This window comes from Cupressus sempervirens, chromosome 10, assembly GCF_028749045.1.
Source record: "Cupressus sempervirens isolate cs-2001-9-10 chromosome 10, ASM2874904v1, whole genome shotgun sequence".
NCBI lineage: Eukaryota > Viridiplantae > Streptophyta > Pinopsida > Cupressales > Cupressaceae > Cupressus > Cupressus sempervirens.
Genome location: NC_143127.1, coordinates 598,755,883 through 598,772,385, shown reverse-complemented (window position 1 = coordinate 598,772,385; position 16,503 = coordinate 598,755,883). Strand labels below are relative to the sequence as shown.

The 16,503-nt window shown below is 34.1% G+C and overlaps 1 pseudogene; it reads left to right on the top strand.

Moving 5' to 3' along the window:
- LOC149535284 (25S rRNA (cytosine-C(5))-methyltransferase NOP2A-like) overlaps positions 1 to 11,365 on the top strand; it is a 72,990-nt pseudogene extending 61,625 nt beyond the window's left edge.
- The last annotated feature ends 5,138 nt before the right edge of the window (positions 11,366 to 16,503 follow it).

Below are 16,503 nucleotides of genomic sequence, written 5' to 3'. Positions count from 1 at the left end.
CTCCTACCTCAATAGGTGTCCGGTCAACTTCTTTAAATGTTGATAGTCAATATGTTAACTTCCACATTTTTTCAAACTTCTGTACAACATCCTCTATGTTGTTTTGTAATATGCTAAATGCGCTATATTTTGGCACAAATCTTACAACATACTTCTTAATGGCTTTAGAAATTTCAACCTTACTAGGTTTTGGCATAAATTGATCAAGGGCTATCTCCCTAATTTTTTTTTTAGTGTCTAAACAATAATGCCATTTTTTCTCAACTCTATCATATAAACTTTAGGTATGAAGTTGGCAAGTTCTAGAGCAACTTTTTAAAATATAACCATCATGGCATATACTGCCTATTCTAATTGATTCTTCTCAATCTTCCAAGATTTTCAAACTCAATGTGAGAGAATCTTGATAAATCAACATTGATCCTAATGTTCTCACATAAATTGTCTAAATATAAAGAGGGACTATGACTCACCACTTGAAATTGGTTGTTGTCATCTGATGCAGTATTCTCTTCATCAAATTTAGATTGAGCAATATACTTCCTCCTTGGTCTCTTCTATGTTTCATCTTTCTTATCCTTAGGCTTGGCTACTTCTTTAGCCTTTTGTGCGGTGACTCTAGTGCTAGCCCTTTTAGGATGTACTATAGGTTTGGGCTGATTAGGTTTAGCAACCTTTTCTGGTTTGTTCACTACTTGAGTCTTTTCTTTCCTCTTTTTCTTAGTAGTTGTATGTGCTTCATTGGCTTCTTCTTCCTCAGCACCTTTAGTAGTTTCTATTCTTCTTTCTATTCTTCTCCCTGACCTTGTGTTAATGCCAATAGTGCTTGAGCTTATATTTCCTCTTCTTCTTCATCATCTTCCTCTTCTTCTTCCTCAACTCCTTCACCAAATCTTTCTTTCAATTTCTTTACCAATTTGTTCTTCTTCTTGATCACTAAAGCAATCTTCAATTCCATAGTGATCTTTGATTTGTCCAAGTAATAATTACCAAATGCTTTGGCTCCCTTATCCACTTCTTCTGCAAGTAATTTTGTGATTTCCACAAAGGCCTCATCAACATTTGTTTCATATCCTAATGGCCTTAGCCATCTCACCTAGGAATTGTTCCTTGTATGTATCTGAAATCAGTATCAACTAGGAAGAAAATATCATTAAAATGTTTCTCCACTAGTGAGACTAGTAACCTTAATATTTTATTCATTGTTTGTTTGAAATCTTCAAAATAACTTGTCATGATAGATTCAAAGTTATCACCTAGTTGCTCAATAAATTCACTTATCTGAACTACAATAGATCTATTCATCTTCCATGCAACCTTACCAAATGTACGAAATTTATTTTGCACATAAAAGAGAATACATACAAGAATAAATTTGAATTGACACTGTGCACTTTTGGTCTTCCTTATAGCTCCCAAATTCTCAATCAATTATTGCAATTGCAACTCAACAAGATCATAAGTATGATCCTTCTTCACAATTTTGTACCCCATATAAACTACAATGTAGGGTATATTATTTAATCTACTAGATTGATAAAACTTGTGCACTATGACCCTTACTACAAAAGCTATTAGGTGATCTATGATAGTATCAATTGTCATTCCTCTTTTATTCCACACAACCCCTATTTTCTTTTCAATTATTTCCTTTGCTTCACCTTGTTAGTGTAGTTTTTAATTTTTCCTATTTTGCTAGGTTTTTCCTACACTTTTAATAATCTTGCTTAGGTTAATAAAGCATGTCTTATTAGGTGAATGGTTGTGAGGTGTCACCTTCCTACATGTGAGCATCCATTAGCTATCTTGGGAAGATACTTTTCTATCTTTAGTCCGATAGATGGTTGTTCCTCATTGGTTGGTGTTGCCACCTCCTCCCTCTTCCTATCCTATATAAGCATGCTACCTGGCTTGTATCTGCATCTCTTGTTTTTGCATCCTCGTAATGCTATTTTTCTTCCAACATTTGCATTACTCTCTTGGAGACTAACTCTATGATGCTATTTTGATTTTGTATCATTTGCATTCATAGTTTAGATATTTACTCTTTGCACTAGATTTTTGGGTTATTAATCTTTTCATATTCTAACACACCTCTCATGGTCTTTGGCCAATCTAGGGTTGGATACCCTATCACTTTATGAAAAATATTCTTTGTGATTTTTACTGGCCCATTTTCTAACCATACAGAGTTATCATGAATTCTACTCAAAACAATTTTAATCCACTTTGTCTTGAATATGTTGGGGAAACCTAGGGCATGAGTTAACCCTTTCTTCTCAACAATTTTAAACTCTTCCTTGAATGCTCCATTCTCAAATAATTTTTCATATGTTTCCTTGATTTCCATATCACCTATGCTTCCAATTTTGCATGTGTAACAATTTTTGACATCCTAAATCATCAAAACTTGTCATGGTATCATGGATAATGCACCAGAGGGATCCTATTTGTAAGATATATCTGGGATAACCCTAAAAATAGGCTATTTGATTTCATTCAATTGAACATTTAAAACCTCTTTTCCTTCTACACCTTTGGCTATTGAAGAACTAGATGCCATTACATGAAACTAGGGTTTATGAAATTTAAAACTGCATAGCTTGAGACACGATAAATATATTGTGAATCCTATTCAAATAATGCCAAACAACCTTTTAAATCTCTTGTAAACACTCAGACCAAATTCTCTAGACCACCTTTATCTCTTCATGTTCTTCTTCAAATTTGAATGATGTCAAAGAAATAGAAATCAATTAAATAGCCCTTTAAAATATTACATTTAATGCTAATTGCTTACACAACTATAAGCTTGACTTCAATTGAATTTATGGCTCATTGGGCATCCATGTGTTTTTTCAATATGCTCAGCAACCACTATGAGATCAGTCTTAACTATAAAAAAAAATTAGCTCAGCATTCACTAACATTTCACTTGAAACTATATGGAACTTTTCACAATTGACAGTAACATGAAAAAATTACAACACTTTGTATCTTTATTTATGTATATATAATATTTTCAAACTAAATCCTTCGAATTGATGTATGGTATATTTTTTAAATATCAGTCCCACATACCTCTTGATTGTTTAATTTGATGAGGTGTGATCACATGACCCATTGGGTGAAGTGATCTTATCTACATTTGATGTGTTGCAATCTTCCTTTCTCTTCCATGTCTTTTTCATCTCGTCTCAGGCATTTTCAATATCTACCTTTCCTTTTCCTTTGTTGAAATCACAACTTGGTGCCTTTGACCTTGTTGGACAATATCTTCTTATGTGACCAGTCTTCAAATAGCTAAAACATGTAGTTTAACTCAACCACCTTTTGTAATCGCTTCTGAAATGTGCACTAATACAATTCTTGAGAATATGTCCATACTCTTGATAGTAGTAACAACTATACCTTGTATTATAATCCCAATTATAAAATTTACCATTGTTCTTTACCTTTTCTACTTACTTGATGACCACTTGGATTTGGATCTACATTTAAAAGCTCTATGTCCATACTTCTGATAGTTATGATCATATCCTTCAAATATTTGAGTGTGCCTAGTCTTGGTTCTGCATTCATGTGCCTAATGACCTCATTTGTTTCACTTATGGCATTGACCCATCTTCTTTTGCTTAACATTTTGATTTATAGTCTTGCTCCAAACATTAGCAATATGTCCTTTCTTACCACAATTATGACAAGTAGGTTTGGATTTCTTACCTTTGTTACTTCCTTGTTCAACACTTTTGGATGATTCTCCTTCTTCAGTACTAGTGTATCCTAGTCCAGATGTATCATTGGTGATGGCTTCACTAGGTTTATTGAAACTTTCAACAAACTCATTTTCCCTTTTCAGGTCATTTATCAATTGTTCATTCTAAAACTTCTATTGTGGTCTCAATGTCTTTACTATTTATTTCATGATTAACAATCATGACTTGATTCATTGTTTCCAATTGCATGTGAGCAATCCTACTTATTTATGATGATTTCTCTTCTAGTCTATTGGTCAAAACTCTTTTTTCATCTTCAATCATGAATTTATCTTCCATAGCTTTATTTTTCTATTCAGTCACCTCATATAGTAATATGGCTTGTAATTCTTGCTCTATCTTACAATTTCTGATCTCTTCAGCTAGAGTTCTCTTCATTTCCATTTGATCTACAACCGTTGCATCAAATTTATTGGAGTTTCCATTTGCAAATAGTTTAGTAGTTTCCATCTCTTGGTATTGTGCGTCATTCTCCTCAATAGAAATTTCCTTCCTTCTTCTCAATGATTTCTTTAGATCTTCTCTAGCTTCATTCAATTGATGTAGAATGAGTTGTATTTCAATCTCCTAGTTCTCAATAATCTTTCCCAACTTGTAGACTTCCATTTCCAAGATCTTTCCTCAAAGTTGCAAAGCTTTACTTTCAAAGTACAAGGCTTTGATACCGATTGTTGGAAATACAATAGCAAAGGTAAACTCTAGGGTAGGAGAGGTGAATCAGTGCTTCAAAATTTTACCCATAAAACATTTTCCATACATCCGTCTCACAATTGAACAAGTAAACTAAAATACTATATAAAGCATATACATCTAAAGTATGTAAACAAGTAAGCATTCACACATGTATTACACAAGTTATGATTACCCATAAACCCTCCAATGAGAACATAAAATTGGGGTGGGGATGATACCCACAAATCTTCACTACTATAGTAATAAAGTGTATCTAATGTAGATTACAATGTTTGATCATGGAACATGATCTACCCTATGAAAGGGTTGCATTGTTAAAAGCTTACAAAGACTATTAGGCCTTACCCTATTAAAGGATTTTAACACCTATTAGAAGTGTGCATGATTAAAGGACTTCAACTCATAATTAAGTAAGCACCTTGTTAGAGGATTTCAATATAGCTTGTTAGGACTACTCTATTAAGAGACTTAACTTATTCACCTGTTAGAATGTCTCAGCAATGATCCTGCGATTAGCACTTTGTTGCTTGATGTCAAATCACCTCTATACTAATGTGTACTTGATCCTTTCTGATTATATATCTCTCTATTGTCCACTATTTCCTTCCTCTATTATCCTTTAACTAATTCTACAATGTAACTCAAATCATAATACCTTGATCACCATGAATGTGATATTTGCACATGCAAACTCTCCTTCTCTTCTTTTCTCTCACTCTATCCTTCATTATAACATTTAGGTTTTTTCCTCGTTAAGAAGACCTAGGTGACTTAGGATTAGGTATGAATCAATGGTTATGATTCACCTATATTGTTGCTTAAACCTGCCCTATTTCTGATTGAATGCATGTAGGGTTTCACATTAAATATTTTCCCTTATCAACAAAAGATCAAAAATCAATCCTTAAGTCAGTTCAAAAATGGTTTACATAGTAGTTTGTGCCAATACAAATAACTATGTAAAAACTATGTTACTTAGCATCTAAAGTCCTTGGTGCTTGACACTAATTGTGACTTTAATGTTGTCACTTGACATGCACTACTTTCTTGGCACCTGAATCACTCAACACATACTATCTTCTCAGCACTTGAATGACTCAAAACATGAGTGACTCAGCACTTACTATTTACTCAGCATGCTCTAACTTACATGTTGTGCTTGGCATATGTTACATGTTTGACATGAACTAAGTAAATGAATTAAGTGTATAGAAACTCACTTGTCAATACCAATCTAAAATCAACAACTTCTAATTTCCACATTGAAAATATGACATGAATATTATTTTCCCTTTGTATATCTTTTCTCTATTTTCCCCCTTTTGTATTCGACATGAATTCTATTTATTTTCCCCTTGTTTTTGTCACTCATGGATTAGGGTTTTTTGGGGTTAAGTTATACTTATCCAAAAAAAAAATGGAAAATCACATCCAATGCATGATCTGAGTTGGACTTGACAGATTCTAAAACTTGGATCTTTATCTCTAGCTAAGTAACTAGATCCACTAAACTATTTGTTGTAGAGAGATGAAAATGTCTTTGAACTAAATATTTTGTAGCTAAGATTTCTTTCTAAATCACCTCCAAATGAGGTAGAAAAATGGATTAAATAATGATTAATTTGGTTTTGATCTTGCAATCCTTAGCAATCATCTCGACTAGCCTTCCTTGAGAAAAATTTAATCTATTGAAATGAATAAAGTTTGAACTTGCATCCACACTCAAATAATGTCCAAATGACTTCAAAATCTCTTGAAGTTTATCAATATATTGTTGATTTTCCCTAATGAAGAACTCAATATAACATAGCCTCTTATACAAAGAACAAGCATTCTGCAAAACTCCATCTAAATTATTTACTAGAGTTGAAAGTTCAACCTATTTTATTGCAATTTCTAATGAAACTTTCTCCAAAACTTTGTGTTCAAAAATATTTTCTTAGACCATTTCATTAACTTTTTGTTTCATTCAATATCATAATTGTTGACATTCTCAACAATATAGATTAATTGATCTATTACTAGTGTCTTCTTATTTATAGTATGAATGTCAAATGCATCTACAAAAATGTCTCTTATTTAATGTAATACCTATTTCTATTGCTTCTCTCTTATGAGTTCCTCTTGTCTTGTCTTCCTCTAAAAGAGTTCCTGAAAAATTTGCATTTTCTCTAAATTTATTGCATTGGGGTCATACTTTGTAATAAAAATGACCTCATCCAATGTCACTAGCTTCCCAGGTGACTTTGCCTTTTTCTTCATCTTCTTTGAACTTGGAGTACTAACACTCGATAGTGATATTTGTAAAGGTGTTTCTTTAATACTCAACCCCTATAAACTCTCCTTCAGAGTAGATATGACCTATTGCATACGTATAGCAATTTATGTATTGGTAGATACAAGCACAATATTATGCATTTGTATTAATTCTTGTATTACCTCTTTCTCCTTTAGCTTCTAAGACTCCATAGTCTCCTTTTTCTTGACCTCCTTTGTTCCCTCAATGTGAGATCTTTAGGCATCTTGTGTAGATTGATCTGCTTGCACTTCCTTTTCTCCTTCTTCCTTATTAATGACAAGATTTTCTACAAGTGATGGATATTGTATCACAATTATGGCTTTTCCCTATTCCCTAACACTTACATCTTGCTCATCCTTCTTCTCAACTGTGACTGAACTTATTTGAAAACTATCAGTTGTAGTGGTCATAGTTGGTGCACTGTCAATACTTGGATAATCCTAAACTTGTATTAACACTAGATTGGTACATTGTGGAGGAGTGCCTGAGGTTGCATTTATGAATGCTACATTTTTAAGTTCTTCGTCAGTCAAGACATTTAGATTTTTCTGATGTTTCATCATTAGGAATGTCTTCAATTGTGACAACATATTGTTGTTCACTCTCCTCTTCCTTTCTTCTAATCCACTTCTTTATTAGGTTCATCATAATCTTGTTGATTTTCTAACTTAATTTTTGTATCTTCTTCCTCTTTCTCTTTTTTTTCTTTAGGAACTATCAACCTAGACTCCTTTTTCCATATTAAAGTTCTCAACCTCTTCTACTTTATTTCTCAAAATCTTATAGGCCCTTGTCTTGGGCACAAATTTATTTGTGAAATCTCTTAGGAAAATAGATACATGAGTCTTCCCTAAGTCTGGCATGTTTTGAGATAGAGTAGTCTCTCAAATTTTTCTTTCTATTGACAATGCCCATTTCCATTTTGCATCCAATTTATTTTATAAATCTTCTAGAATTCCCTTGCCTAACTCTATAGGCATATACTTGAATTTTTTCATCATATCTATCATTACTCACTCAATATTCTCTTTATTTTCTTTATCTAAAGAATCATAATTAATGTGCTTAAACTCTCAAACTCTTGCTAAGTTTCTAATATTCTCATATACCTGATCAATATAGGAGGTCATCTAGGAAAAATTTGAAGTTTTCTCAAATCGTTAGACTCAGTATTCTCTCCTTTATCCTCTTCATCATCAGGCATGGCAACTAACATTCTCCTTGGCTTCTTTTTTTGACCCTGCTTGATCCCTTTTGTTGCTTGCTTCCTCTTTGGTCTGACTTTTTCCTTAATTTTCTTGGTTATTTTTGTTATGCCTTTCTTTGGTTTAGTGGCTATAAATAATGTTTCTTTGGATCCTTGTTGTGTTACTCTTCTTTGAGGTATAGAGGTAGGAGGTGTAACGCTCTTCTTCAAATCCCTCTTGACCTTAGGATCCACTATTAATATCTTCTTCTAATTTTTTTTCCTTAGGCTCCTTAACCACTAGTTCTTTACCCTTTGATTCTTATTCTTTGTCTTCCTCTTTGCCTTTAGTAATTTGCAAGGGTCCTTCACCTAGTTTTCCCTCAAGATTGACACTCATTTTCTTTCTCTTTTGACCCATTTTAGGCACTTTTGTTTGCATCATCATTTTTATTTTTGTTGTCTCATATGTTCCAAATGGCTTGACATTCTTTTCAATATCTTCAGTCAAAAAAGCTATCACAACTTTAGTAATCTCATCTACATTTATCTCATATTGCATAGGCTTCAACCATGCAACTGTTAGGATTTAATAACAGATAGAAAAAAAAATTACATGCAAATATAAAAAATATTAAAAAATAATAGATCACATAGAAAAGAACACAAGACACCAAGATTTAACATGGCTCACCCAATTGGCTATGTTGGGACTCAAAATTGAAGCTCTAATTTTGAGTACCATTGAGAAAATTAAGCCCTATAAATGTTTTTAAATGCATATGTACCCAACTATACTTGGGAGGCCTAAGAGATGTTTAATGTTTCTAACACCTTCTCTCAATGTGCCTACTTGTTCCATGAAGTTAAATTTCCATTCTAAACCATTTCATGAAGTCCCATTTTGAGCAATTGTCAATTCTGCATTTTCACGTGTCAAACAGCGATAGAAGGGCATGTTTGCAATTCAATATCTCACACCCAGTAATGTTTCATGACTCACTGCTTCGGGAGTGTTTAGTGTCCATATCAAAGAGCCTATTTTTTATACTTTGAGCTGTTTTGAATCCGTTTGACTAGGTTTTGAATCCCTCAATGTTGGTCATTTATTGATGTCATGTTAACGAACTTTGTTCTGAATTATAGAAGGCCCTGTTTGACCTATTATAATTTTGACCCAGTTGACCAAAATGATGAAATTTCTTTTGCATTTCATTTTAGGGTTCATAAACTTACTATGTTTCAATTTTGGGCTTATGATGAATCCGTTTGATTAGTTTTCAAATGCAATTTTTGACTTTTTACTAGTGTCAAGAAGTGAAAATTTGTCAGAACCCCTGTTCATGATGTCATATCTCAAAAGTTGTAATAGGTGAGATCAAATGAATTGTACGACTATGTTCTACTTTGAAAATACTTTAAATATGCCAATTTTCAAGTCTTGACAAATCTGTCTGCACACTTTCCCAGGTCAATTCCATTTGCAAAAGATGTTTTTATGCCATTGTTTCAATCTACAAAATTTGAGTAGCCCACTTTTACCGCTTGCCATTTGTGTCCTTTTATTCATCGTGATCCCAAATCATAGATTTATTCTCTCCTAGTGATAGTGAACCAACACCCCAGTTTTTGTTCTCCCAACTGTCAGTTTTCCTTTGTTTCAAAGTCAAATCCGAATGCAATTTTATTGTTTTCTGACATGTTTTCTTGCAGGCAATTTAGAGAGGGCAAATTTGGAAGTTAATATCTTTTGACTAAGAATTCTTCATGAGATGAGATTCCACAGGATAGGAGTATGCAAATCAAAGAATCAATTGTTTGATTTTAGAGCTTGGAAAAAGGACCCTATGGCATTAAATTGACAGTTTGCAGATTAATGGTACAATGATTTTTAATTTATGGTTCAGTGATCAAACTTGATTCTAATCAGTATGAGAGGGTGAATGGATCACTTTGACACTTTAGGTGTTTGGAAACAAAAAAATTTTAGCCAAACCCGCCCGATTGGATCCACCAAGACTGATAAAACTTGAGGGATTTTAAAATTGTTTTGGAGGAGGGAATATATGGTGTTAATCACTATAATGCATACTATATACTTCATATTTTATTTCAAATGGATGAAGAGGATAACATGGATGGACATGTATCATCATTTGATACCATTTGAGCATATGGTGCTACATACATGATGAACAATATGTCATGAATCCAGCTTTAGCATTCCACCAACAACAAAAGCTAGGGTATTTTTAATAATGATGATGAAGAAAACATGGGTATATGTATTGGACAGTTAAAAATGATTTCTACTCATTTGCATTCATTCAATATACAAGGGGATGGGAGCAAACATGTTTAGGGGACTTATAGTCGACCAACTAAGCTTGTGGAAAATTCTTCCAAAGAAAATAACAATGCTAGTTCATTTGATCAAGAATCTCTTGTAAGCAAGAGTCTAATGATTTCACACTGCCCATTGTTGAAGAGCTTCAAGAAGAGGGAAAGCACCCGCTTGACCTCCCAAAGTTCAAGAGGAGAATAAAAGAAGTTGTGAGAGTCCTTTCCTATTCTAAAGCTTTAAGGAAAAAGGAGTCTACATGGAAGGAGTATACTGAGTGGCTTGTTGCAGATTTGTCTCTATATTATGGCTACAATGATTACTTGATCCAAACCTTCCTTGAAATGTTTCTTGTTGCTAAAGTAGTCGAGCTTATTGAAGAAAATGAATTGCCTCTACCTACATGCCTCCGGACCAACACTTTAAAGACTCATCAGAGGGATCTAGGCAGAGTTCTAGTTAATTGAGGTGTAAACCTTGATATTTTGGGTAAATGGTCCAAGGTTGGATTGATTCTATATGATTCACAAGTGCCTGTAGGTGCTACCCCAGATTATATGGCTAGTCATTACATGCTTCAAAGTGCCAGCTCATTTTTGCCAGTAATTTCATTAGCTCCCCAAGAAAAAGAACAAGTGATGGATATTGTAGCTGCACCTAGAGGCAAAACAACATACAATGTTGCTCTAATGAAAAATACAAGAAAGATATATGCCAATGAAATAAAGAAGGAGAGACTCAAATCTCTAACAGGAAATATTCATTGGATGGGCGTGACAAATACAATTGTCTAAGATTATGATGGCAATGAGTTGCCAAAGGTTTTGAGCCTGAATTCAATGAACAGGGTGCATTTGGATGCACCCTATAGTGGCATTGGTGTCATACGAAAAGATGAGAGAGTTAAGACTAACAAGACTATTGAGGACACTTCCAAATGTTCATTTTTGCAAAAGAAATTAATATTGGCAGTGATTGACATGGTGGATGCAAATTCAAAATCAGGGGGTTATGTGGTATATTCAACATGCTAAATAATGGTTCTAGAGAATGAGGTCATGAGAAAATAAAGAAGGCATGTTGAAGGGAGTCAATCTTAAAAAGGGGATCTGCCTTGGGATCCATCTCTAAGGGAAGTGAATAAATTTTTAAAAAATTGGAGAATCAGGTAGAACAGCTACCATGGCTGGATAATTTGTGCCAAATGAGTCAACAACTCTGTGTTTGAAAAGGCAACTCACATAGGAGGAAGAAGCGGCAAGGGATGACAATGAAAGAAGCCACAGTCCAAGATAGGCATGGTTACTGGGCACCTTGCAAATAGGAAGGAGATTCTCTAGGTTGTACCATTTCATCTATTTTCCCTAACTGTGTTCGGAGTAGAGATGGAGCAGGCTAAGATTTTCATGCATTCTGTTGTGAAGGTGCATGAGACAAACTCATAGAGCCTATGCCAAATGTGGAAGGACAATTTAAGTGATGCTCAATAGGCTATTGTTATGGGAGTAGGTATCTTGACATTTTTGAATGCAGTCACATACCAACCAAGCACTGCTCTCTGTGCAGTGGTCGTTGACTTCATGGTGAACGATTAGCTAAGGGTTGGAGAAAACCTCATGCAGATTGTGGCAGAGTGCATCTGAGAAGCTGCACCTTGCAAATAGGTAGAGGAATCCATGCAAGAAAAGGGGAGGCAATTTGAAAAGGAGTTGCACTTCAAAGGGGGAAGAATAGAAAATTTTGAAAATGTTCTTCAGATGCAAAAAATGTAAGAAGAAACAATGTAGAGCAATGATCCCACATTGCCTAGATCATGGGATTTTATAATCCTTAAATATCAAAGTACTCACTTCACATGTTGTCAACAAGACAAGAGGCTTTTGCAAGCCATGGCCTATGTGCTAGGCTCAACCTAGTCATTGACAGCTAGAGGCGACATGTAAGAAATTTTGAACAAACACATAGTTCGAGGAAGATGATGCCAATGATGACAGTGGCAACTAGCAGGTGATTTTTACCAAGTGCTCAGATCTTGCCACATGGCCCAGATCAATGGTGGGAACATGTCCACAAATTGGAGTTGCTCAAAAGATAAGGAATGTGGGTAAACACCAAGCTGCCACGTGGCAGCGGGCCCAACAGGTAGTGATTTGGCTAGTGCATCCATGGAGGTGATGTGGCAATCTGAAGTAGTCTAAGAGCGAATGAGAGATTTCCATGTGGTGATGTATAACAAATGAATTGTGGAGTGACATGTGGACATCAATGGGAGGCCAAATTGGAGGCATCAAATTTTGCCACGTGGCGAGATCTGACGGCTGGCACTTGCTCGCTTCATGGAGTTGTGAGGAGGTTAAGTAAAGCGAGCAAGCGCCAAGCTACCACATGGTAGCGGACCGACCCAGAGATGATGTGGTACCAGGTATAGATGTTAGCCAATCAGATGTTGCCATGTGGCAGCCTAGTCAAACCAAATTTGACCCAAATTTGAAGGGTAGGGAAAAAATTGAAAGTAATAAAAAATAACTTTTAATTATTTTTTCAAAAGGATGGTACGTCCAAAGTTTTAAAGTGATCAGCTTATTTTCTAAAGTATAAACTTTAGAAATTTTTAATTTTTGAAAATTCAAAAGTTGCAGACCAGATCCTTTAGTAGGGGGTATTTTTTCAAACTGAGATTCAGGGGGTTTTAGGTAGGCAAATATAGGCATATTATATATCGTCGGAATCGAGAGAAGATGAACTTTCCAATTATGGAATTTGTTTTCACATAAGAATTCATTGGTTTGAGTTTTAGCCAAAAATGTAAAATTTGGGCCTTCTCAATGAAATGGGCTAAAATTGAAAACACAATTATAGGCTTGGTAAAACATGGTAAGAATGCAGTTGGGGTTGATTTTGATCACCTTTATTCATTTTAAACCCAAATTTTTACCAGCATTTCATGAGGTTTTCAGATTTCTGGCAAACATAATGGTTTTCATCATGGATTAGGAGATATTTCAAGTTTGATACAAGAAAGTGATGAAAACTAAATCAAATCAAATGGGTAAAAAGAGAAAAGAGGTTTTGTAATGGCAAAGGATGGAATTCTAAGTGGACACATGTCATCTTCAGATCAAATTCGAGAATTCACTCCTTGTCTATATCTTTCTTTCTTTCATCCATTGTGAGGGTTCCTGTTTTTTCACTGTGAGAAAATTGTTGATTGAAAATTTTTAGTTTTTTTGTGAGACCACTTTGTTGGATTCAAAACTATGATTCCACCTTAATTATTTAGTATATTTTCTCTTCTATGACAGCAATAGGAAAGATAATTCAGCTAGTTCATATCTATTAGGTGTTTTTATGTTTTGATTTCATGCATTTGAATGTATTGTTTTAAAGAAATGAATACGAACGAGCTAGAATTTCTTTAGTTTCATTTTGATTCTCATCTCCTATCTCAGTAGTCTACAATCTTATGTGGTCTAGGAACAAATAACTAAGACCCATTTGCATCCCCTTAAGGTTGTATGTTTGATGTATTTTGCTATTGGAACAAAGGACCAAGTAAATGCTTGATGTGTTTGACAAGATTGTTGGTTATTTTGAGAAGGATATTTCATGAGAATGAGGTCTTAATGAACATCGATGTCTGACTCACAAAGTGATATGATAGATTTGATGTCTTGGTGTATGAAACATGTCCTTGATATCACAAATGTATGTATTTGATTCATAGAATTTCCCAATAGATAAGGCATTGATCATTTATAGGATCACTTGTTCATGTTGTTGCATATTTGGGGTTGTGTTGATATTCAACGTCATTAATCAATCATATTCCCTTTCATGTTGAAGAGCTGAAAAGGATGCCCTCACTTAGCTTGTGAATTTCCTAGATTTGTAATTTGCTACTACATATCTATGTCATTGCATTAGTTAATATGAGAATTAAGGCTTAAATTTTCTTATTAGATTCAGGAATATGTTTTGCACTGGTACCATATAATTGAATCTGAAGTCCACCCACCTAGGTTTTGTAGAGCCTGAAGTAGAAGAAGGGTCTAGCTTTATAGTTGGCCTGGTGTTTGAAATGATATGTTGAAAATGGGAGTTAGTTGCCCCTAGATATGTCTTGTTCTCATTGGGGTAATTTGAAACCCATAACGTTTCAAAACACTAACATGCTACATCCACCAAATAACAAGTGCAATATTATTATGATCTAGTAATTGCAACCCAATTACAATTTGTAATCCCTTATAGCTCAATACCACTGTAAGAGATAATTTTTCCATCACACCTGATGAAACAATCCCTAACCCTAAGCCCTTTTATACAAGTATTTTTTCTGCTTTAGGGTTGAAACATGTTGGCCACAAATTGGCAAATAGTAGCCCAAAATTTTGTACCATTGGTGAATAGCGAATAGTAGCCCAAACTTTTGTGCAATTGGCTAATAGTAGCCCCAAAATTTTGTGCAATTGGTGAATAGTAGCCCAAAAAAAAAATTAAGGCGATACCCCAAACCTTAAAGAATTTATGAAGTATGTACAGTACTTCCTTGATTAATCACCACAAACTAACAACAACTATTGGTAGTACAACCTATAGTCAGTGTACACCATGAAAAAAATGTCATCATAATTGTGGTCTAAAAATGACTGGGGAATCCTCAATATGTTCTTCATTTTTCCTTTAAACTCCTCAAAATATCTATCCATGATGCTCTTGTTGAACTGTTATTTTGCAGGATGCTGAATGATAGGAATCCTTTCGAATCCCTCTCTTGAAATGTTGATCAAGGACCAAATCCAAGGTTCCAAGTTGTATTTCAACCTATTACGTTCACTCAATTGAAGATAAATGTGTATGTTCATGACGAAGCCTTTGTTGGTGCTTGGCCAAATAATGGTATCAAAAACCTATAGCAATGGACTACCTATTCAATATTGTACACCCTAATTGGTTTCTAAATTAATTATTTAGTCTCATTTAATTATCGACCAAGGACATAAACTTGGAATGGCATCCACAAAAGTATATGTTTTATACTTTCTCAATCTTAAGACTAACCTATGAAATTCAAATGCTTGAGCTTTAGGAAAACTATGCTAAATCCAATTAACAAATTTACTCTAGCGAAACATATAACCATGGGTAGGAGTTACTCTAACTACCTATGCTACAGAAACAATCTACCAATTCTATTATCAGTGGTTGTGGGAGCAACAAAGCTCTACCTGACTTTGAAATGAATAGGAAAATGAATTCTACTCTAATAGAACAATTCACTAACCAAGTGGGGCCCCTTGGATGAGTGAATAGAAAATACAATCAAGATAATAGATATAAACTTGAACTGTGCATTCTATTCATTCATGGAGAAAGATTACACTTGATTGAAAAATAATATCACAATAGTTTTTTTATGAAAATCAACTTACTTGACTCTTTGAAATTCACTATTAAAAAGTTACAATAAAAATTTATTTAAAGGAAAACTTACAACTACCTCATAAATCTCAGATCATTCCATAAATGAGGATCAATTATAGACTCATTAAGTTTTAGAATAGAAACAATATTAAAAATGAATAAATGATCTAGGAATATAGCATGTCAAGGAACTACATCTGCATGCTGCATGCAATAGAAATTGATTTTCCTTGCTTGCAAAGGTCTTGCAATCCATGGTTGGCTTTGACTATTCTAGTGTCGTAATGTTGATCCTTGAATGCTCGCAATAAACTCCTGCACAATAATCAATGTAGACACAACCTTCTATATATATATATATATATATTCTCATCATAAATATTAGGAAAAAGGTCTAAATTTCCAATTAACACTCTTGCAAGTCCTATGGCTACAAGAGGAAAACTACCCAAGAAATAGCATAGATAGGGAAACATTTATTAGCACGTATAGCTACTGCATTATAGCATTCTTATTCATGAATTTAAGAAAATATCATGTCTTTAAACTATCCATATTTTTACTTCATGTCTTCACACACACACACACACACACACACACACACACACACACAAAACATATACATAAAAACCATAAGTTTTTATGCTTGAAAACCATAAATTCATGTCTTCTTGCAAAATAACTATTTGAAAAGTGGATAAAAAGAACTAAGAAAGATGGCCTTTTAGAGGCCCATCATCTAGTTTGAACCAATGTCAAACAAATATGTTACTATTTGAAATGT